At 34.6% G+C, this 24,598-nt stretch overlaps 1 pseudogene; it reads right to left on the bottom strand.

The window, feature by feature from the left end:
• Window positions 1-3,596: 3,596 nt before the first annotated feature.
• Window positions 3,597-17,798, bottom strand: LOC132620109 (zingipain-2-like; annotated as a pseudogene).
• Window positions 17,799-24,598: the final 6,800 nt, after the last annotated feature.

Raw genomic sequence — 24,598 nt, 5'->3', positions numbered from 1 at the left:
GATTCCTCTGTTTCCAGCCCCTTTTAACTGAATGAATAACCCTGCTTCTGTCCAATAATTGTTCAGTTAGGTGTGGCTAAATAAATGTACTCAATTTTGATACATATAGAATGTCACCATGTATAGCTTTCTTTGTGTAAGCATATTTAATACTCTAAATGGGCAAATGGTCGATTTCTTCCTCAGTTTCTCTGTTAATAGTTTGAAGTTTGTTTGACTTTATTCGTGTATTGTTGTCCTGGAAACTGAATTTGCTCTAATCTTTTGGTTGCTTGGACACGATTTTAGGCCTGAACTTGTTTTCCTCTAACTGTTTTATTGGTATTGAGCTTTACTGCTCATTTTATTTATTTCTATCTGTCACCAGTTCGGCAGCGAGCTTTATTTTGGGCTGCCATTATTTACGTAATGTTGTCCTTGTTCTCTTCACATGCTTGCTTATTCAGTTGTCATGTTGTCTTAATGGTACAATTGCACCCTGCCTAGACTACCACTCTATGTGTTCGTTTTGTTGACAGTATGTGAAGTACACCCATTATACACAATATGTACTCAATCTACATGGTCCACTGGTCTGATTGAATTTGCATTATACACGTTTGGTCTTATTTGTTGGTTATGTACTAATCTTTTTTTTTCGTTTTTTATGCATGACTATCGCATACGAGTCCAAGGGACTCGTCTTCCTCCGTATTCGATGTTGGGCCAAAGCCCAACGAAACATTCTTATCGAGTCAGCTTCATCAGTTGTGTCTAACGACTCTGAACCGAGGCCCATAGCAGCAGTAACAGATTGTGGCAGTGGTCCTAAAATGGGCTGATCCACTCCTTTCTTTCTCTACCTTATTTTTTTGTCTCATCTTGTATGGCCAACCCTTTACCTTATTTTTGTATCTTAGTTTAAGATGAATTATAGGAGAATCAGTGGGGGATAGTTTAGTGACAATGGGTAGTTAGAAATGGAATTTGCTTTCATGGTTTAATAACTTAGCCTATTTCGATAGTTCAAAATCCTTGATTATTGCTCTTTTGCGAGTCTAAAATGGATTGAGTAATCCGATCAAGAATTAAATTCGATTTCAAATTATCCACCTATTTTAAATTATAACTCAACATTGTTTTATAAACCTTTTAGTTTTATGACCAATTCTATTTAAAGGCAATAAATGATCATTTCTAATAAGTGATGAATCCTTTCCAAGCTTACGTTATATCTTTATGTTCCCATACAAGGCCCAATTTTCACAAAGAGGTAGTTATATTTTTCAGAAAACTTTTCACATAATAGTAGGAAATTAATCTGTTCATTGCTTTTTCGATTTTATTTGTTACTTAATAAGCTAAACCGTTAAAAATGAATTACCAATAGATCATTGAATTCTTATTAATGTATTGACCAATCCAGCCTATTTTTCAATATGGTTAAAGTATTTCTTTTATAAACTACGACTTTATTCTAATTTAAATAGTATTCTTCTATATCTATCTATGACTTTAGCAATACTTACAAAGCTATTTTCTTTTCTATAATAATATATTTATACTTAGCCTAACTAATCGTAAGTCCGGTCGGTTAACCATTATTAATGGGTCTTAAAGGATGCCTAATACCTTCCCTTTAGACTAATTGAACCTTTACCTAGAATCTTAAGTTTCGTAGACTTTTAAAACGGAGTTGACTTTAAAATAACTTTAATAAGCTTTAGGTGTCCTAATTCACCATAAATAATTAGGTGGCGACTCCTTAAAAATAACAAAAAAAAAAGGAATCACCAATATGTTGTACTTCTAATTTAACCCAGTTAAAATGGGGTATAACATTTATTTTCCATTTGTTTTAGTTTATGTGGCTTGATTCAAAGTACGGGAGTTAATAAATTAATGTTCGGCGTGGATTATGACATAGATTCTTCAATATTTGTTAAATAAATTAAATTTACATATTTAAAAACTTCATAAAAAGTATTATAAGTCACGGTAGTTAACGAACAAGATATGTAGAAAGTATTTGAAATTTTGAATAAATTATGGTCAAAGAAAATATCCGTTGATTGTTCAAATAGTAACTAAGACAAACAAATTGAAACGAAGAAAATTATTTATTTAAAGTTATATATTGTTAAAATTGAATCCTATATAAAAATAAATGATTTTATATTTGGGTTGAAATATTACAAATCATAAAAATTATATAGCTGATTATTAATGCAATATTAAATAACTATCATAAAATTTGATTTCTGGGATAATATCATTAGGAAAATACTAAATTGTGTATTGTTGAATAATTTAAGTAGAGAAAATATTTCGTAATATATATCATTAACATGAAGCTTCATTATCTCATTCAATAGATAGATGTGTATTAAACAAAAACATTAACATTTTAACTCTCTCTCTGTATATATTACATACTATAATTAAATTATATCATTTTAATACATGATGTGTGTGTATATATATATTCTCATCATTTTCATGAACGCCCAATTAATCATATTTACCCCCATTTTCTAAATTTCATAAAAATAAATACATAAAACTTCTAATTTATAATTTATGTTGTCTGTTTTGATTTGTTTAATTACAAATATACCTTAAGGGCTATAAGCATAGGTTTTATAGTATATGGGGTATAAGTAAACCATAGAAAGTATATTCGATGTTGAATCATACAATAGGAATTGTTTAGTGTAGTTAACACATAAAGCAAATAAAGAAATAAATAAATTTATACATCTTTGATTTAGTAAATGGGTGCAGTTCACAAAAAAATTTTAGGAAATGGGGTATTTCCTGTCCCACGTCGGACGTAAATAATAAAAGTTGGCTGTTTATCTTAAGCTACCGTGTTAGAAAGCGCACAGAGGCTATTTGGCGTGGGATCTTGCGGCACTTAACAGTTAACACCCGTTAATGAATGAACACAAATATTTGTAAAAATATGAAAATAATGAATGATTGTGTAAATGCAAGTAAGCTCAGTGAGCTTTGTGGAGGAGGTCGTGCAAGCCTGGATTGTAGGGGAGGACGAAAGTTATAATATAAGTAAGAAAGTAATTAAAATAATTGCAATTCCAGAAAATACTGTAGTAAAATTTACATATGGAGGAACAAATTTAAAATAAATGAATTGAAATGATTAAATCATACTGCAGTTTTTTCATGCGAATTTACTTTCAGAAAAATCCGTAAGAACATTCCTTTTTTGACGAATATTTATTGGAAATTTCTTGCAAATATGTAGTATTTTTTGGTAAGAAAATCCACAAGTAACTTTCATGCGAATTAAAGTCCCTAGGTAAATACTTGCGGATTTTAAAATTCGCAGGTAATAATTACCCATGAAGATTTTTTCATCGGATTTTTTTTTTTGGTAGTAAAATCCGCATGTAACTTAGTTACCTGCCAATTTTCATGTATAATCACCAAGAAAATCCCCATGTAATTTGTACTTTTCTAGTAGTGTAATAATATTAATCAATACACCTTTTTATAATTCCATAAAGTTCCAATACAAAAGACCAATTGTTTCTTTCAATTCTTAATAGTACAACATATAAGAAATTAAAATATAGAATTCTTCCTTAGGACTATCATATGATTGGATAACAAGACATCTTAGTGATGTCACAATGACCTCCAGGAATCCCAGTATCTCTTATAATTTTCATATATCCATTTTCACCCCAAGTTGTTCCCCATGAATTCTTCAACAACCAATACTTTTGACCCTCCTCATCAGTTCCATACCCTATAGCCATAACTGCATGGTTTATTGTAGACGCACAGCTTCCATGATAAGTTCCATTTGTGTAAAATTGGAATTCTGGGCTAGTAGCAATTCCAATTGACACTGGTTGTTGCGTCACGGCTTGTAACAATGCTGTTTCACTTTCAGGCACAACTAGATAGCTACTTATTTTTACGGCTGGTGTTAGCTCTTGGCTCCTGCATGTGTATTGTTGCCTTTCGTATGGATAATCTGATTCAGTTGAAATTCCCCCATTTTCTATGATGAAGTCAAATGCATCCGTGACTCTACCTCCAAGACAACCGTTGTTAATGGTGCTGCAATCGAGAAGTTCTTGCTCAGAAAGTTCAATCTTTTGACCTGTTGCAATTTTGTAGGCTCCTTCTAGTGCTCCAACGGCAGAAAACACCCAGCAACATCCTAACACAGAAAAGTAGCGAATTATGTTCTTCATGTATGTGTAACTACTTTTTTCTCTTTGCAGACTCGCATGCGTATTGGCCTGAAAAGGTTGGGTCAAGATGGTTAACCAATGAGTAATAATCCAAACCGTCCAACCCTTACCAAATTTAATTTCTTAAATTGGTTAGTTATAATTTGCTTAATTAGCAAATAAAACTAATAAAAAGATTGTTTGTTATGACTACATAATATATTAAATAAGAAAGAATCAAAATAATATTTTGACAAGCTCCCTAAAAGAGCCAACTTCTAGATGAGTTGAATTGGGCAGGTCAAATGAAACTTGGATGACCATATTTTCATGAGCTAATTTTGTCACCCCTAATATGATCTAAATTCGCCAAGGAGGACATAGTGAGTTAATTAAAGTGTTATGTTGTGTCTTACCTAAGCCTGGCAACCGGTTCCAACCGGAACCGGACCGGTAACCGGTTAGGGAACCGGCCGGTTCCGGTTTACCGGTTTGAAACTCCAAACCGGAACCGGTCCGGTTTTAAGTAGTTAAAACTTTTTTTTTTTGTTTTTTGTATTATATATATATATATATATATATATATTATAGTATTTATTAGTATATTGTAGGTATATTTACATATGTTATACAACTTTATAATTAAAGTTTAAATATTTACTGACTAACAGGCTAATAGCAAGTCAGCAATACAGAATAGTGTTTTTCGTATACATATATATGTATAACTTAATATACTTATATATATGTATACTTATATACTATATATACTATATATATTTATATACTATATGTACTATATATACTTATATATATGTATAACTTAATATATATATATATATACTATATATATTTATATACTATATATACTATATACTATATATACTTATATAAATATACTATATACTATATATACTTACTTATATACTATATATACTTATATACTATATACTATATATACTTAATATATATACTATATATATTTATATACTATATATACTTATATACATGTACTATATACTATATATACTTACTTATATACTATATATACTTATATACTATATATACTATATATATTTATTTACTATATATACTTACTTATATACTATATATACTTATATACTATATACTATATATACTTAATATATATACTATATATATTTATATACTATATATACTTATATACATGTACTATATACTATATATACTTACTTATATACTATATATACTTATATACTATATATACTATATATATTTATTTACTATATATACTTACTTATATACTATATATACTTATATACTATATACTATATATACTAAATATATATACTATATATATTTATATACTATATATACTTACTTATATACTATATATACTAAATATATATACTATATATATTTATATACTATATATACTATATATACTTACTATATATATTTATATACTATATATACTTATATATATATATATATATATATTATAAGTATATTTTAGGTATATTCCTAACTTAATAAAAGTAAAAATATGAACACAAGTAAATAGAAGAAAGCTCAATGAGCCATATATTTTATTCATTCTTGGATAACATTTATTTGCAAGTTGTATTTTTTTTTAACTTGCAAATAATACATGAGTTGTACAAAAATAGTAGAATAATAAAATCACCAATTTTGAACCATTTCGTTAATTTCCCCCACATTATATTCGGTCATGGAAATATCTTCAAAGTCTTCCATTTGGTCCGGTCCACTAGCTATCAAATCTTCAATTTCTTCCTCTTCGCCTTCCTCCGCTTGTAAGTTTTGGTTGCGTCGCTCCGATCTAATCCAATCGCGAATGCACACTAGTACTTGCAAGCTAAAGCCGGATAATGAATGTCTATGGTCTCCAATTTGCTGTCTTCCTTGGCTAAATGCGCTCTCCGAAGCCACGGTTGATACTTGAGCCGTAAGGATATCTCGAGCCATTCTTGAAAGTACCGGATAACTTGCCTTGTACTTCTTCCACCATGCTAAGACGTCCAAATCATCTTGTTGGTTGATATCCACATTTGGCTGCATCAAATAAAAGTTATATTCATCAAAGTTTGCAGTAGAAGAAGAAGTTGGCTGTGAATGTAAAACTTTTAAACCCGACAAGCCCTTTTTGCTACTCTGAGAAGTAGTAGGGCGTGGAGCAACGGGTGTAGCACGTTCTTCCAAACTAGAATAATGAGTAAACACTCTTCTAAACTCATCATCAATAGCGAGATCGGCTTCAGCTAAAGATGGTTGAACTCCCTCTTTAATTTCTAAAAATGTATAAATTTGACTAACCAAATTTTTAGTAAAAGACAGTTTTAAACAAGGATTTAAAAGGGAACCCAATATAAATAAAGTTCGGATGGGAAAAAAAATACTTCTTAAATTTGATTGTCATTTCAAAAATAGCCACTTGATAATCGGGTTTATATTTATACTCTTGTAAAACTCTAGCTATTTTTGCTAAGTAGGCTAAAATTCCGGTTACCGTGGGATAGAATTGTCTAGAAAAAGCAAGAGTTGCATTATAAAAAATTTCTAAGAGGTCAACACATTCTTTAACATCTTCCCAATGCGCATAATTTAACCAATCATCACTATCAGTATTATATTTGTTGTGAACTTGTTGTATGGGAATCCTATACTCATATGCTTGTTGTAGCATAATGTAAGTGTAGTTCCACCTAGTCTCAATTTCTACTTGAATTTTCTTAGGTCTAAGGTTATTTTCCACACAAGCATTCTTAAAATCTCTAATTCTTCCCCTATTAGCATTACAAAAAAGAAACGCAACCGCATCTCTAACTTTTTGAACAGAATCATCAAAATGCGCAAGACCATCTTTAACAATTAAATTTAAAATGTGACAACTACATCTTACATGAAAAATATTTCTTAGCGGAGGGTTTAGTTCTCTTTTTATAAGATCTATCGCCTTTGTATTATTAGAAGCATTATCTAAAGCAATACAAAGTGTTTTTCTATAAATGTTAAAAAATCTCATAATAGTAGACATTGAATCGGCTAAAAATTTTCCATCGTGACGACCTTTTCCTTCGTCATATAAAAAAGCTATAATTATTTTTTGCATAACCCAGTTGTCATCAACCCAATGACATGTAATAGCAAAAAATTCTAAATGGTTAATACTAAGACCCAAATCAGCGGTAAGACAAACATTACAATTTAAAGAATTAAATACCTGGCGCAAATAAAATCTATATTTTTTAAACAAATCTATAACATCGGCTCTACAAGTACTTCTAGGAATACCCTCAAATAATGGATTATAACAACGTTGAATGTAAGTAACAAACCCCAAACCCGAGGGAAAGGAAAATGGTAAACAATCATAAGCTACCATTTTAGCTATTTCTACGCGTTCTTTTTTCTTGTCATACTTAAAATTTCTACCGGTTCGTGGGTCTATCGTCATTTGAATCCCCCCCCCCCCCCCCCTCCCACACATTTGAACCTGTTTGCTCTCCTCAAATATCCATATGTTTGGTTCTCATATGAGCATTTAGTGTACCCGTTCCACCATCCTTACCAATTCCTTGCTTAAAACTAAATAGTTGTCTACATATGTTACATGTAGTTGATTGGTTTTCCCTATTCTTAGTCATAAATTTCCAAACTTTAGCTGTTGGCTTACGAGTTCTAGGCGGTTTGTCTTGTGTATGTGACTATGCAGGACATGTATCTCCTATGGGATTTTCGGGGGGTTGTGTTTCATCATCATCATCTAAGTCTTCATCAAAAGTGTCGGTAAAATGTTGTTGCATTGCCTCACGACCTAAAAGTGGATTATTTCCACCAACATCAATACCTAAATTAGGTGTTTCTTCCTCAAATGTTTCCTCATTAAGCGCACCCCTAACAATACGACTACTACTACCGGCACCACGTCTTAATCTCTTTGACATTATTAAATAAAATTAATTTAAATCACAATCAAATAAATCACAAGAAAATAAATTACAATAAATTAAATTGCGTAAATGTAACACCCCGTACCTTTAACCTAAGCTTTGACCATGATCCTAGACTTAGAAAAACAGATAAAGAATGTGGGAATTGGAAATTTCCTCTTCAGCTGTAAGATGGTGGTTTACGCCCATGAACAGTGACCGTATTGCAGTTTGCGGGCCGTAAATCAAATCGTAAACTGGTAGTTGAATGTCATATGGTTAAATACGGACCGTATTTCACAATACGGCCCGTATTTCAAATCGTAAACTGAAACCAAGGATTTCTGAGCATTCTGGAATTTGGCAATTTGATGTCAAATGGTTAAATGCGGACCGTATTTCAAAGTCCGGCCCGTATTTCAAAATGTATTTGTAATTTTGGAAAACTTCCTTCATGAAAGTTGTAGATCTTTGAAATACCTTTCCAACGGTATATTATGGGTGTCAAACGGACATCTGTGCAAAGAGTTATGACCATTTTACTAAAGAGACGCAGTGTAGTCCATATGTCAAAATACGGACCGTATTTCAAAATACGGCCCGTATTTCAAAATACGGCCAGTATTTAACTAAGCCGAAAATCTAATTTTTCCAGAACAGTATATATTCATCCATATCAGTTCAAATCATTATTTTTCATTCCTTCAAGCCCTAGAACGACTTCCTACCCTCTTCCATCATCAAGAACACCAAGGTAAGCCTACTCTAATTATTCCAAATCAATTTTAATACCTATCCTTGTAATCTAAACAAGAAATCATCATTCCAAGACTAGGGTTTTCAAGAAAACCTATCTCAAGGTTCAAGAATTCAAGATTTTGGAAATCTTCTTTAAAGCTCAAGTCTTTAATTCAAATTTTGGAGCAATTAAGGTATGTAGAACTTCCATCCACATGTGGGAATCTCTACGTTCTTCCCCATGCTCCGTTTCTTGATATCCATGAAGTTCAAACCCTAGGGCATTAAACCCAACATATTGGTAGCTCGTATTTATGTATTTATGTACATGAATTTTGTATCTATATTCGTTATTGTATTCCTAATCTTCCATTACGGTTATTAGGAACCCTAGCTTAATCGATGAATCATGAATTCTTCCTCATGTATTCTCATTATGTTTATATGAAACTTTATGATTTTATCTAGCAAGTTACAAGCATGTTTTCAAGTCAATTATATATATATAATTATGAACTATTGTTATTACTCATGAATCAAGAACATGTTTGCAAAACTATGACAAGTTATCTCATGAAACCATATTACAAGATATTTCATGAAACCATGTTTACAAGGTATTTCATGAAATCATGATTACAGGTTATTTACAAGTTATTTCACGAAAATCATGGGCTTCTTAGCCAACTATATCATGTTCATGTTTTTGGGAATTGCTTAGTTAACTGAGAAGGCTCAGATAGCCTGAAACTACGTTGCCACCGTAGGATAAGGGTTGTCAGCAAGGAGGCAACACCTTCATTATGCAGTTTGGATCCTTACATGCTTATTATTACTTAAATCTCATATCCCTGGCAAGGTTGTGAGTGTTCTGCTGGTAGGACGCAAGTACCAGACCATGTCGTCGGTTATACTATAGCATTCCCCACGTTACAAGTAGTTTTACATACAAGTATTTCTATTGATTTACTATTTTAAGATTTTACTCATGTTTCATGCTCATGTTCAAGTTACATTCAGTTTCAGTTCATGTCCTATATCTATGTTGTGCCATGTTCTTCGTTTCAGCAGGTTTTACATACTAGTACTATTCACCATGTACTAACGTCCCTTTGCCCGGGGCCTGTACTTCACGGTGCAGATACCGATTTTCAGGAGCATACACCTGCGCAGTAGGATCACTTCAGTTATCAGCTTATTGGTGAGCCCCACTCCTCTCGGGGTTCAACATGGAGTCTGCATTAGTATTCAGCTTATGGTAGTCCAGGGCCATGTCCTGGTAGTTAGTATTCAGACATGTTTTAGAGGTTTCATAGACAGATGTTAGTTCACAAAGTCAGTTATGTTTTCATGCGTGCATACTATTACGTTTTCATGATATTTCATGCTATGAGATAACTTCAAGACTTTATTCCGCAAATTACATTTTCATGATTCATTTAAATTGCATCATATAGATTATATTGTTTTGATGCCCATGTTGACAAGCAAGCCATGAGGTTCGCTCGGACACATGCAAGCAAGGCCCGAGTGCCGTGTTACGCCCAGGCCATGGTTCGGGGCGTGACAAAGCTTGGTATCAGAGCCCTAGGTTCAAGTGTCTTAGGGAGTCTATGAAACCGTGTCCAGTGGGGTCACTTTTATATGTGTGTTGCGCCCACACATATAAACAGTTGACCACCAAGACATTTAAGATTGTCTCACTTCTTTCAACTCTAGATCGTGCAATAGAGCTGTGTTCTCAGAAATCACTCAAACTCATGTTTGTTTCCCATTCTACCGAATACGCCTAGTCTCAATGGATGAGGAAGATGTAAAGCTAGTCGTTATCGATGTGTTTCTCTCCGATAGAGGCATCAGGAATTATTCTAACTCGTGTCATGAATCTTAGAGCAGTAAGTAACATTCTCTTTCCATCGAATTCTAAACGTATCGAATGCGTAAGCGGCGAGAAGGAAAATTCGAGACCCAAGACTTACCAAATAGTGCATGGTGTGTTTATCAGGTGATAATACCCTTTTAAAAACAAGTTTCGGCGTGGCAGTATACATAGGTTATATACCTTACAGAATAAGTTTATTTGGATTATCTAACCATGGAGCTACCATATAAGGGTGATGGTTCATATTTAAGATCCCACGAGGTAGGATGTTATGATGTTAACAGCAGCAGGCATAAATTGTCCACGGTAGTTTTAAGTAGGAAATAGCCTAAGAGCCAATCACCTGTAATACTAGAAAGTATCGACTTTTTTTTAAGGATATATATATATTTTTGTCATATGATCTATGCACATGACTAAGAAGGGACTGATGCGATAAGAAAACCACGAGCAGACTATATCAATTTTTGTAGGGTTAGTTTTAAATTATTTCAGCTTATTCAGATCAGACCTAGAGAGTATGACGTTAGTAAGCTACTAAAAGAAGCAGATATTACTACGAGATAAAAGATATGACAATTCTCTCTTAGGTTATATGATTAAATATTTATCCCTGGTGTATAGTATGATATAAATTTTGAAAGTGTATAGAGAGTTTGGGGTTAGTTGATCCAATTCCTTGTTTAAGACAGATGAAATTTCCCTAAGTGTGATCCATGTCTATAGTTCAGAAAGATAGTATACAACTCCAGAATAGAGTCAGATAAGGAGGAAAAGTTAGAAATAACCTTATGCTTCACTTTAGTACTCAGAGATGAATTAGAGATTATGATGCTAGTAAGTGGTCAACAGAAGCATAGTGAGTAAGTTTGAATAGACACAGTGAATTAGAAAATTTTAGCAGAGTTAGTAGAAGTACGATTTGAGTTACTTAGTCAAGTTAGCACTACTAAGGTAACTGCCTGAATACACCGAAGGCGTGTTAGAACCCAAAGGGTTTAAGATAAATTTGAGGTATAGAAATTGGTGAAAGAACAAAACCATCTAAGCAGTAAGAGAGCAAGCTACAGAAGAAGAGTCTTTAAGAGTTATCAGAAAAGAGTTTTCCCCAAGACTGACAAAGCTAGCATGCGAGTTATGTACATTAGAAACCCGTTCATTTAAGTAATCCAGTTTTCCCTGTAAGTAAGACTTGCTTGAAGTAAGCGGAAGAAATGAGTCGTCAGTATTTTTGAGGAGATTAGCAGAGCCACTAGATGACCACTTATCGCTAACTCGAGAGATCCACAGGCTTTAAATGTTAAGTTTTGAACTAAGGGGGAGATTGTGTGATAAGGTACCGATATAGATTATGTGTTTCGTAAGTTGATAGGTGTTGAGGAGATTATGTTAGAGCATCACAGTTTTATGAACCCAAAATAAGATGCATAAAATGTGATTTTTATCATATTGTTGAGATCAAGTACTAGGTAATTATGTTATAAGATAAAGTTCTAGAGCGAATAGTGGGTTTTAAGGGTATAATGGTTCCAATTCTAGAGTAATTCATGTACTATGTGGTACTAATGCCCAGACGTACTCTACTCGTGCCTTTCGTACCCATATCGTGCCCATGTTAGAGATTGATACTCTGCGTTTAAGATACAAGAATTAAGACTTCATACGATAGTAAGGTATGCAAGGGAATGTCCTTTCATGTTTCGCACATCAGGTGTGCTCGTGTCTAAAGTTAAAAAAAAAAAAACCCGCATTCAGGTCTCACGTATCTGTCATGCTTTTATACTCATGTCCATGTTCTAGCATCTAAGTGCTTTTCAAATCTGATGATGATCGTGACCCCTATGATTATGTTATCCATGTTACCACATACTCGTGCCCCAATTCATTTCGCTATGCATTCCATTTATAACGGTATTGTAACAATGATTTTGTGAGATAATAATGAAGGTGAACCAAGATGGATGTCCTACCATGCTTCTATGTAATTCATGCTTATGTTCCTTTAGCTAATGTTTTACGATCATGAAGACATGATTCCTTTTTTCCTTTCGCTAAGTAGCTAGGTCTCGTTATGTTCAAGGTGACTTTCTATCCATGTCTTAGATGCTCGAGGAACGAGTTATACATGCCTATAATCCATTCTTTCATGTGTCTTATTTATAACACGGGCGTTTACTCACGGTGATAAGAGTAAGCTATGTTGAACCATGTCCTATTTTTTCGGTATATCTAAATTCTAAAGGTAATGTTTTATCCATGCCTTAGTCTCTGAGTACCCAAGAGTTAGCCTACAACTTGTGCTCTATGCAAGTCAGACTAACGCCTTAGTCTTACTTCAATACTCATGAACTCAAGTCCATACGCCATGGTATGTAGGTACTCATATAAACGCCATATTTTTCATGGTCCTATGCCCCATGTCATCCTATTCACGTTTCATGCCATATGAATCACGTTCCCATATACGCATGTTCCATGTTACGTCCTCCATGTATAATGCACCATGTCATGTCTGTTCTCTAGAGCAAAGTATCTCATGTGAATAGTACCAATAATTCTTTTTCTCTCAGTCCTCTATAATTCGCTCATGAGAATGAGCAAGATGAGCTAAGGAATTCATAATCATGATTAACAACTAACAAGATAAGCAGAAGTAAGATGCATTCCTATATTCAAATAGATAACTTTTCATATAACCTGTGGTACTTATCTCAAGAGTATGCTACTCAGATTCGACGTATTCATGTCATGCCTATGCTAGAGATTTATGAATACCTATGTTAGGATCATATTCTTGTTATACGATTCAAGTCTGTTGCATTCGCATCGAGTTGCGCTTACATTCAAAGCCTACGTCATACTCCTATCTCATATTACCATGGTGACATACGAACGTCTGTGATTAAGTCTCTAAGTATCCAAATCCTACACGCGCTTAGTATTCAACCCACGTGTTGTAACAATCGTGTTTTCGATATTCAGATCCCATGTTACGATATCCATTTTCACACGTATTCGTATCTCATGACAGTTTAGCACTCATGTATTCATGTCATCCAGTTTCATGTATTTATGTCCCACGTCATGCGTCTCATGCCCAGGTAATCATGTCATGTTCGTGCCTATTTCCAGTACTTCTGTCATTCATGCCTACGGATTTTCTTCCAAACCCTATGCATAGTAATCATATAATCATTCAGCCAATATCCGTGTGTTCAAGCCAGCTCAGTATATATGTTAGCTACATTCAAGATCCAGTAATCACGTTATATCACATCATGCGTATTAAGATACTGTGTGAGTTGTGTGTTGGTACTTTAGTTAGTTGGCAGGCATTTGAGAAATGTCGTGAGGGTCCGGATTATGAAGGAAGTCCTACCATAAATTTTGTAGATTCCATAGTTAGTAGCGATTCTTAACCACTAACCATAAATCGATAACAAATGTTTCATGATTCTCATTCATGTAGGCGCTACTCAGTTTCATGTTCCCCATGTACATGTTTCCATGTAATCACGTACTCAGTTGTCATGATCCATGACCATGTTCCCACGTAACCATGTCAAGTTCTTATGTTTTACGTCATGTTTCTTTCATGTTCATGAATTCAAGCCATGTCCAACCATGTTCTTAACCATGACCCATCATTCGAGGACGAATGATTCCAAGGGGGAGATATTGTAACACCCCGTACCTTTAACCTAAGCTTTGACCATGATCCTAGACTTAGAAAACCAGATAAAGAATGTGGGAATTGGAAATTTCCTCTTCAGCTGTAAGATGGTGGTTTACGCCCATGAACAGTGACCGTATTTCAGTTTACGGGTCGTAAATCAAATCGTAAACTGGTAGTTGAATGTCATATGGTTAAATACGGACCGTATTTCAAAATACGGCCCGTATTTCAAATCATAAACTGAAACCAAGGATTTCTGAGCATTCTGGAATTTGGCAATTTGATGTCAAATGGTTAAATACGGACCGTATTTCAAAATACTGAAATACGGTCCGTATTTCAAAATTTATTTGGAATTTTGGAAACCTTCCTTCATGAAAGTTGTAGAGCTTTGAAATACCTTTCCAACGGTATATTATGGGAGTCAAACGGACATCTGTGCAAAGAGTTATGACCATTTTACTAAAGCGACGCAGTGCAGTCCATATGTCAAAATACGGACCGTATTTCAAAATACGGCCAGTATTTAACTGGGCCGAAAATCTAATTTTTCCAGAACAGTATATATTCATCCATATCAGTTCAAATCATTATTTTCATTCCTTCAAGCCCTAGAACGACTTCCTACCCTCTTCCATCATCAAGAACACCAAGGTAAGTCTACTCTAATTATTCCAAATCAATTCTAATACCTATCCTTGTAATCTAAACAAGAAATCATCATTCCAAGACTAGGGTTTTCAAGAAAACCTATCTCAAGGTTCAAGAATTCAAGATTTTGGAAATCTTCTTCAAAGCTCAAGTCTTTAATTCAAGTTTTGGAGCAATTAAGGTATGTAGAACTTCCATCCACATGTGGGAATCTCTACGTTCTTCCCCATGCTCCGTTTCTTGATATCCATGAAGTTCAAACCCTAGGGCATTAAACCCAACATATTGGTAGCCCGTATTTATGTATTTATGTACATGAATTTTGTATCTATATTTGTTATTGTATTCCTAATCTTCCATTACGGTTATTAGGAACCCTAGCTTAATCCATGAATCATGAATTCTTCCTCATGTATTCTCATTATGTTTATATGAAACTTTATGATTTTATGTAGCAAGTTACAAGCATGTTTTCAAGTCAATTATATATATATATATATAATTATGAACTATTGTTATTACTCATGAATCAAGAACATGTTTGCAAAACTATGACAAGTTATCTCATGAAACCATATTACAAGATATTTCATGAAACCATGTTTACAAGTTATTTCATGAAATCATGATTACAAGTTATTTACAAGTTATTTCACGAAAATCATGGGCTTCTTAGCCAACTATATCATGTTCATGTTTTTGGGAATTGCTTAGTTAACTGAGAAGGCTCAGATAGCCTGAAACTACGTTGCCACCGTAGGATAAGGGTTGTCAGCAAGGAGGCAACACCTTCTTTATGCAGTTTGGATCCTTACATGCTTATTATTACTTAAATCTCATATCCCTGGCAAGGTTGTGAGTGTTCTGCTGGTAGGACGCAAGTACCAGACCATGTTGTCGGTTATACTATAGCATTCCCCACGTTACAAGTAGTTTTACATACAAGTATTTCTATTGATTTACTATTTTAAGATTTTAGTCACGTTTCATGCTCATGTTCAAGTTACATTCAGTTTCAGTTCATGTCCTATATCTATGTTGTGCCATGTTCTTCGTTTCAGCAGGTTTTACATACTAGTACTATTCACCATGTACTAACGTCCCTTTGCCCGGGGCCTACACTTCACGGTGCAGATACCGGTTTTCAGGAGCATACACCTGCGCAGTAGGATCACTTCAGTTATCAGCTTATTGGTGAGCCCCACTCCTCTCGGGGTTCAACATGGAGTCTGCATTAGTATTCAGCTTATGGTAGTCCAGGGCCATGTCCTGGTAGTTAGTATTCAGACATGTTTTAGAGGTTTCATAGACAGATGTTAGTTCACAAAGTCAGTTATGTTTTCATGCGTGCATACTATTACGTTTTCATGATTTTTCATGCTATGAGATAACTTCAAGACTTTATTCCGCAAATTACATTTTCATGATTCATTTAAATTGCATCATATAGATTATATTGTTTTGATGCCCATGTTGACAAGCAAGCCATGAGGTTCGCTCGGACACATGAAAGCAAGGCCCGAGTGCCGTGTTACGCCCAGGCCATGGTTCGGGGCGTGACAGTAAATTAAATTGCGAAAAATAAATTGCTAGAATTAAATTGCGAAAAATAAAGATAGAGTTGGAACGAAGGTACCAAATTGCCGGATTAATTTCCAACAAAGTGAAGGCGGCTAGAATTGCAAATCCACCAAAGCTACTTCGGATTGTTGCAAAATCACCAACTCCACCAACAATATTATAATTGCAAAATTAATAATTGAAAGTTGAAACTATAATAAGACTTTGTTGCTAATTATTGCAAAGTAACTATAATTGAGAGATTGAGATTTGAGAGAAAGATGAAGAAGAGTGAATTGATGTGAATTAAAATGAAAATGAAGAAGGGTTTATACAGGGGTGGGGATGGGTTAAAGTGTTGAAAAAAAAATTTGGGGGCCAAAAATTAAAAAACTGACCGTTTGGCAATGGCCATTTTTGCAAATGGACCGTCGCCAACGGTCCATTAACAGACACTGCGGCCCAACAGCTCTTTCCTTTTTTTTTTTTTTTTTTATTTTCACCGGTTAAACCGGTTTAACCGGTCCGGTTCCGGTTTCCGAAATATCGGAACTGGACCGGTAAACTATTACACGGTTAACCGGAACCGGTTCCGGTTTAGCCGGTTCCGGTTTAGCCGGTCCGGTTACCGGTTAAAACCGGTTAACCCGAACTGGTTAACATGTTTAGTCTTACCACATTCACCTTGCTGCTTCACTTCAGTCACAGCCCCATGCTCTCTTCAATCCAAGTAAGATGGACTGTCATCATCACTTAGATCATTAATCTTAAATTCCGTCGACGACATTGGAGAAGGTGAAGGATGTGAAGGCATGTTTAATCCAGTATACTTAGCAAAAAACTCGTCCGAAGTAATATCTGCAAACTCATTAATGCCTAATTTGTAAGACAGATTTCCTGCCTTATTCATCGACTCGATGAATTGCATGTTTTCTTTGAATATCATGAGTCGTTTTCCTTTTTCAACTTCATCCTTGTAAACTCGTCCATGACGTGCCATCCACAGCTCGTGTCTCTCAGACACGGAAAATTTTGGCTGGCTGCGAGCAGTTGCTTGAGAGTTCAACATGCCAACGAGAAAGAACAGTATTAGAATACTGATTAAATCAATTTTCATAGCCATGGTTAAGTAAATCAAGTGTGTAAAGGGGAAAATAGAGTTTGATCAAAAGAATATTGTTGTAAGATGTTTACGTAATAAGCTTGTATTTTATGTCTTCATTGGCAAGGCGTTTATATAGAGGCCTAGATGAGAAATTATTTCCTAATTAATAACTACCAGTCTGGAGACTCTGGACTTAACCTTCTTTTAAGTCAACAACAGGACCCCAATTCCGTTTTGGAAAAGTAGTCTTGATTGATGATTTTTTAAATTTATTGATGGAAATTTGAAGTTAAAGTGTGTGTTCTTTTCACATTATTGACTTGTGGATTGCACACTGATCGTATGTTTTCTACGAAATTTCAATTAAAGTATCTATATAGAAACTAAACAAATTACATGATGTGTACTATAGCTAAAATTTGGATCCCATAATCTTGGCATAATATAATGGTGCAACAGCTCCTAAAATTGGAAAAAACTTATGTACTTATTTGCACATAATTTCTAAAATTAACTATTATGTCTATCTATAGTTTTAATTTGTTGGTGAAAAAAATCTATATATAATTTCGAATTATTCATATTCTTTAAGGTAAGCCTCACTCAAGAATTATTGGTTGTGTCTCACACTAAATAATAGCTGTATCTTTGTAATTGTAATAGGCAAAAATATACTCATGCATGTCGTTGCATTCTCCCAATGCCAATCGTTTATTTCATCCAAGTCAAGTCAATGTCGAAGTCTTCCAATTGGACTTATGCACGCAATTACGCAAATATTGTTCTATGCTTCTTTCAACTCCATAGCACACGCTAACAGCCAATGCCAAGTTTGTTCCTATTCTCCATAGGACAATTGATGAATATTCTATAGCAGTTTCTTCATTTTACCAATTACAAATGCGGGTGCATGAAAATTAATTAGAGATTTCGAGTTTGAGCCCGTGGATCAGAAATTCCTTTATTGAAAAAATATATGAGCCTCATGTTTGAATTAGTCCAATCGAATGTTGAATGCAAGATTATAGGGAAAAAAGCTCCTATTTTCTAGTTCTCTTTACGTTTGTTAATAAAATTCAACCACCTTTTAGTTTTTGTGGTGTTTGTTTTAGAGAAAGGAAAAAAAAAAATTACTTCCTACTTTGTAATGTTCGTAAATTATGCGCAAATGGAGCCTACGCAAGTTCCATCCGCTTATTAATAAGCCGGAGGAAAATAAGATTATCTTTTCTCCGTTTTTTCTTTATCAAATTAGATAAACGGTAATTTCGTAGGACGAGTATTTTTTCTAAATTTTGTGAAGTATGTAGATTTACACATAATATAAGGATGCACATAAGGGGAAAAAATTACAAAATGAAAGAAAAGAGAAGGTGAGATGACTATAATTAAACACCACTATTCAATATTGGTTTCTACTCTTTAGAGTTCAGAAGCTATTACCAAATGTGAACAACCTATTAAGGCCATCTAGACTTGCATAACGGATGGTATATTCTTGATCACAACTGGTGTTCATACTTAACCTTTATAAATTTGGAGATTTTGATCAGTAAATAGTGACGGACTAGACAGGGATGTGTTAATACAAATATGATAATATAGAAACACGGTTGAGTGAAAGACTCGTCCAGTTACTAGACATGGATTGCGGAGATTGAGATATATAGCTGGTTGAATTTTCAATTTGTGATTCTTTAGGTAGCTCCCTGCCCTGCGTAAATTGTTCTAGTACTGCTGAGAAATTCCTATTCCTTTTGATTTTTCTATGATGTCGAATTAATTCAAGATTGTAATGTGTTCTCAAGATTCAGCTTCAAGTCTTGGGACGATATATATCTAAATTTATAAGTTGTACATAGATGTTGATCAATCACTACCAAAGAAAAAAACATTCTTACTTAAATATATATATATATGCAGGACAAAGGCCTGGTGATGTTTCACTCTCCTAGCCCAGAATCTTTATTTATCTTTATTCTCAATTTTTGTTATTATTTTATATTTTAATGTCTTAATTAATTAGTTGTGTCCTAAATTTTTAAACGTAGCCTCTCCTTAGTTACTATTACTGAATTAATCCCACTTATCCTATACCCACGTTCTTTTCTCCGTTCAATGTCATTACTGCATTACTTTCGTATCCATCCATTTCCACTACCCATTACTTCCAATATTGAAAAGACTTCCAGCTGTGAGTTCCCTTCTCAAAATGATCTCAGCACTTAAAAAAAGCTGTCAAACACCATAAAACATTCGTCTTAAAAAATGAGATGGTGCTGAATAGCGTCCATGTTTGCATTAGGAACGGCATCACCCATGCTGTAGTAGAGGCGGAATAGCATCGGAAAGCGACACCGAAGAGAGGCATCAGAAACGCCACCGGAGAGACACACAGAACAGGCCGGCTTTTATGAAGCAGAAGAAGAGAAGATATGGATAGTAATGAGAAGGGTGAAGGAGAAGTTATAAAACGTTCAATACTGCAAAAAATCATCATTAGGGAAACTTTCTTTTCCACTATAAATATACTAACATACTTATTAAAAGTCCTTAAAAATTCACTTCCTATTAGGAAAAAGAAGTCCCCAATGGCCTTCAAATTCTGCATTCTACTTCAAAGTCCAACAGAATTTTTCATAGGCAGTCGTAATTACTCATGAGGTATGTTAATTTATTATCCTCCCATTTTAATCGATTTTCATTTAAATTTTTAATTGTTCCTCTTTAATACTTTCTTCTTTCACGTTGAAATATGATGATGTCATATATTGACTGTGTGCCTTGAACTTTTTTGAGATACTCTATTTTATTTACTTTTTCCGGCTATTTGCTTTTCTAGAACTTGGATATATACATATCTTTCTCTTTCAGAGTGTTACTTTTCTCTATTTATAAGACAAGTGACAAAAATATTAAAATATAAGTAAAATTTCGTGTATATTTTACGGTAAATTAGGGGAAGAAAATAGAGATTTGTCATTGTAGATTACCTGACTATGCCAAATAGAACAACAACATGAAAGCTTAATATCTTTGTTGTCAAAAGCCAGTACTCCTAAGAAGAAAGCACCAATCTGTTGAATTTGGAAAAGCTCCGTAATATTGTTATTCATCTTTTTTGAAACTAATTATGTAAAAAGGAAAAAAATAATCTGTTGAACCTCGAAAATTTTCGCGTCATTTGCATCGTAAGTAAACTAACATAAGCTCGGAGAGGCCATAGATCCCATATAAGGTTAAGGAATACTTTTAACAAGTGCTAAGAAAGTGTCTAAAGGGTTCGGGATCAAGCAAATCGAAGAAATTAAGTTTGTCGAAATTTTGGACTGGAAATTCTGGTCCAATTTGAGGGAGGTGTATCTCCTATAAAAATGAGGAGTTATGGAATGCATAACCTATGTATTGAAGTTCATTGAGTCTAGTTTCCAATTCAAAAAACCGTTCGTCGACACGACATCAGAGTAGAAAGTTATGGACGTTTCAAGATGGGCTGCCAGATGGCTTCTACGCAAGCCCATTTGGAAAGTCGGTGGAACCGACCTTCAATGGGTATAAATACCCCCATTCCCCTCATTTTATCATCATTTTACACTCCCTTGAGCTCTAGAAACCTCCATAAACATTCCCTAAACATTTATAGCCCTTTAGATCAAGAATTCATTAAGATTACATTAAACTAGTTCATGAAAAGTGATTGTTCTTGCTTCTACTTGATGTTGTGGTGAGTTTGATCTTGAAGAAAGTTGGTGTAGCTAAAGTTCTTCAAGTATAAGGTATGTTCTTCGTCCTATCTCTTATGTTAAGTTGATTTGAAGGTTTAACAAGTCTTAAAAGTGAAAATAATTATGGATGAAAGTTCATAAAGTGTTGTGTCATATTTATTGAGTTTATGAACTGTTCTGAGCATGTTGTGGCTGTGTTGTTGAGCTAATTTCCATGTATATGGATGGTATCTAATGTTGTTGGTGTGTTGATGAGATTATGCTCCTTGATTAGAAAGAAAGGAAGAGTGTATTGTTATTGTATATCGGTATACTTTGGGTTGTTTGATGTATATTCTTTGTAAGGGCTGTAAAAAGAGTATTTAAGGATTTTTGTAAGCTTCTTGTTGTTATTGTGAGTTGTTGTATATGTTGAGGTGATTGGAGAATAAGGGGAAATTTTGCCCGTTTTACTCTAGAATCGAGTTATCGTTGATATATGTGATATACTAGCGCCATTTAAGTTTATATATGTATTCCTTGTTATAAGATTGGCATGCTAGTTGTAAGTAGCCCGATTGTTGGATTGCTTGGACGACTTGAGGTATGTTAAGGCTGTCCCTTTCTTTCCTAAGGCATGATTCCATTGCTTCGAGCTTACACAAAGTATGTCCATAATGATCCCTCTCTTAGAAATATTAGAAGCATATGTTCTTGATGTTTTTATGATATTGTTGATCCTTATCTCATGATTATTGGTTATTGATCTGATATTATGGTTATTGATCTTATTATTGATGGTGATCTCATCTTATGATTAGTATTCCTTCAAGGTGAGATATGTCCACGATATTAGATCCATAATGATAATCGGAGGTTTACCGACCTTCCTTCACTCTGATAGAGTCATATCTTTTATTTGAGCTATCATGCATGCTTATATATATATATAGCTATTTTCTCACACCGAGCTACGCTATAATTGTCCGGATACGGCATCTATTGTGCAACCACTGATCAGTTGGGTTTTCTAAGGGCCGGGTACATTAAACACCGAGTCCTGAAAAAGGTCGGGTATGTTATGATGATAACACAGAGCATATATGACCGAGTAGGGTATTTTATACATACATATATATATATATATATATATATATATATATAAAAGGAAAGCATGCATGAGATCCGGCTTAAGAGGCATTCAGAGGCACAGGTTGATCTCTTATCTTATGTTATCTCCATATTTTCATAATGTTGTTATTCGTGCCTTACATACTCAGTACATTATTCGTACTGATGTCCTTTTGTTTGTGGACGCTGCGTTCATGTCCGCAGGTAGACAGGTATACGGTTCAAACTCTTAGGCTGCCATCTCAACATTGTATATAAGCACTCCACTTGTTCCAGAGTTGCAGTCTAGTTGGTATGATCTTTTTGTGTATAGATGGGTATGGCGGGGTCATGTCCCGTCCTTATTATGTTATGCACTCCAGTAGAGGCTCATAGACAGATGTGCACAGTTAGATGTCTAATGGTCACCTTAGTTTATATTCTGTTGTATCACTACTACGAATAGCCTTGCAGGCACATGTACTTGGGATTAGCTTGATGACGTATGTATATTATTTTTTGGGCTTGTGTCCGATACAACATATGGTATCTACGAGTTAGCATTATGGCCCATTCGGGTATGACTAAGAGATGTATGTATGTGGTGCTTGGTAGGTTAGCACCGGGTGCCCGTCATGGCTCTCTGATTGGGTCGTGGCAGAAGTGGTATCAGAGCAGGTCAGTCCTAGGGATGTCTATGAGCCGTGTCTAGTAGAGTCTTGTTTATGGGTATGAAGCGTGCCATACTTATAAACAAGAGGCTATAGAACATTTAAGAATGGATCCTTTCTTCATAATCTAGATCGTGTGATAGAGTCGAAATGTTAGAAAGTTCGTTCCTAATCCTATTTTCCCATTTGAATTGCAGTAATGTCGTAGAAAAAAAAAAACCTCAGTTAGTATAAGTGTGGGGAAAACTCTGAGGGTGGATATTAGACTAGCGCCACCTGCCAATGCAGGTCAGAGGAGGAGAAATATAAGTTACACGATTGAGACAGACCCCTCAAAGATCATGACTTCTATTGAGGAGGATCTATCTGAGGGTTCATATGAGGCACCTGTCCGAGTGGCTTTGGTTACGACCTCACCACAGATCTTGGTTTCACATTCATGGCCTATTGAGTAGGATGTGAAGGGAGCAGAGCAGGGGTTAACACGTCCAGTTTCCCCTCAGGTTCAGCATTATGTTAGGGCCACTACGAACGTTAGCGTTATGGAGGTACCGGATAGTCCTCAGTCTTGGGAGTCTGTTAATCAGGGATCGCCAGTATATATTATAAGATATGTACAAGAGGAAGAGGATAGTCATACCAAAAGAAGGAGAGTAGTTGATAAAGATAGAAGGGTTCCGCTTCGAAAGGTATCTGATCAAAGCTCTCATGTACAGGACCAGGACAGGTTGCTTACTGGTATACTAACCCGCTCCCCCCCCCCCCCCCCAAAATTGAAATTGTTTGTGCTTATATGTATGTATTTGGGACCTAGAGTCCTATTATTTACTCGACAGATAAAGGTTATAGGAATTCGATGTTGAAGGGGGATAAAAAATGAAGTGACGAAACCGTGTCACAATTTAGATGTCACTGACGAAGGCAATATAACGTACTATTCCATCCCCCTCCCTCTAGTGATATTGGATGAAGGTACCCCAGGTTTAATTTATGCCAAGCACATGAGCAAAAGAAAGTTAAAAGTAGGGCTTAGATACTTATGGCAGGATACATAGTACAAATATGTAAATAAGAGCTCATTGAAGTAGGTAACGTTGGTTAAAAGATAGCTCAAGATTTAAGTAAGGATGAACAAAAATAAGAAAAATTAGTAATGCTAAGAATATCTCGGGCCAGTTTCGAAGATAAAGTGCTAACAAATAAATTGAATGGCAATCAAATCGAATAGGTATAAAGGAACAAGGGGACCTAGAGAAAAGAAGAGTCGGGGTGCAATAGTGACGAAGAATCATAGATAAAATATGAGTTAGGTTGACAAGTAGACCACGCAAGCATATGAGTCCCGTCTACATTACCCAGTATAACTATGTAAGCTGGATTTA

Source organism: Lycium barbarum, chromosome 11 (genome assembly GCF_019175385.1).
Source record: "Lycium barbarum isolate Lr01 chromosome 11, ASM1917538v2, whole genome shotgun sequence".
In the NCBI taxonomy this organism is placed as follows: Eukaryota; Viridiplantae; Streptophyta; class Magnoliopsida; order Solanales; family Solanaceae; genus Lycium; species Lycium barbarum.
This window is presented reverse-complemented; position numbering and strand designations above follow the sequence as displayed.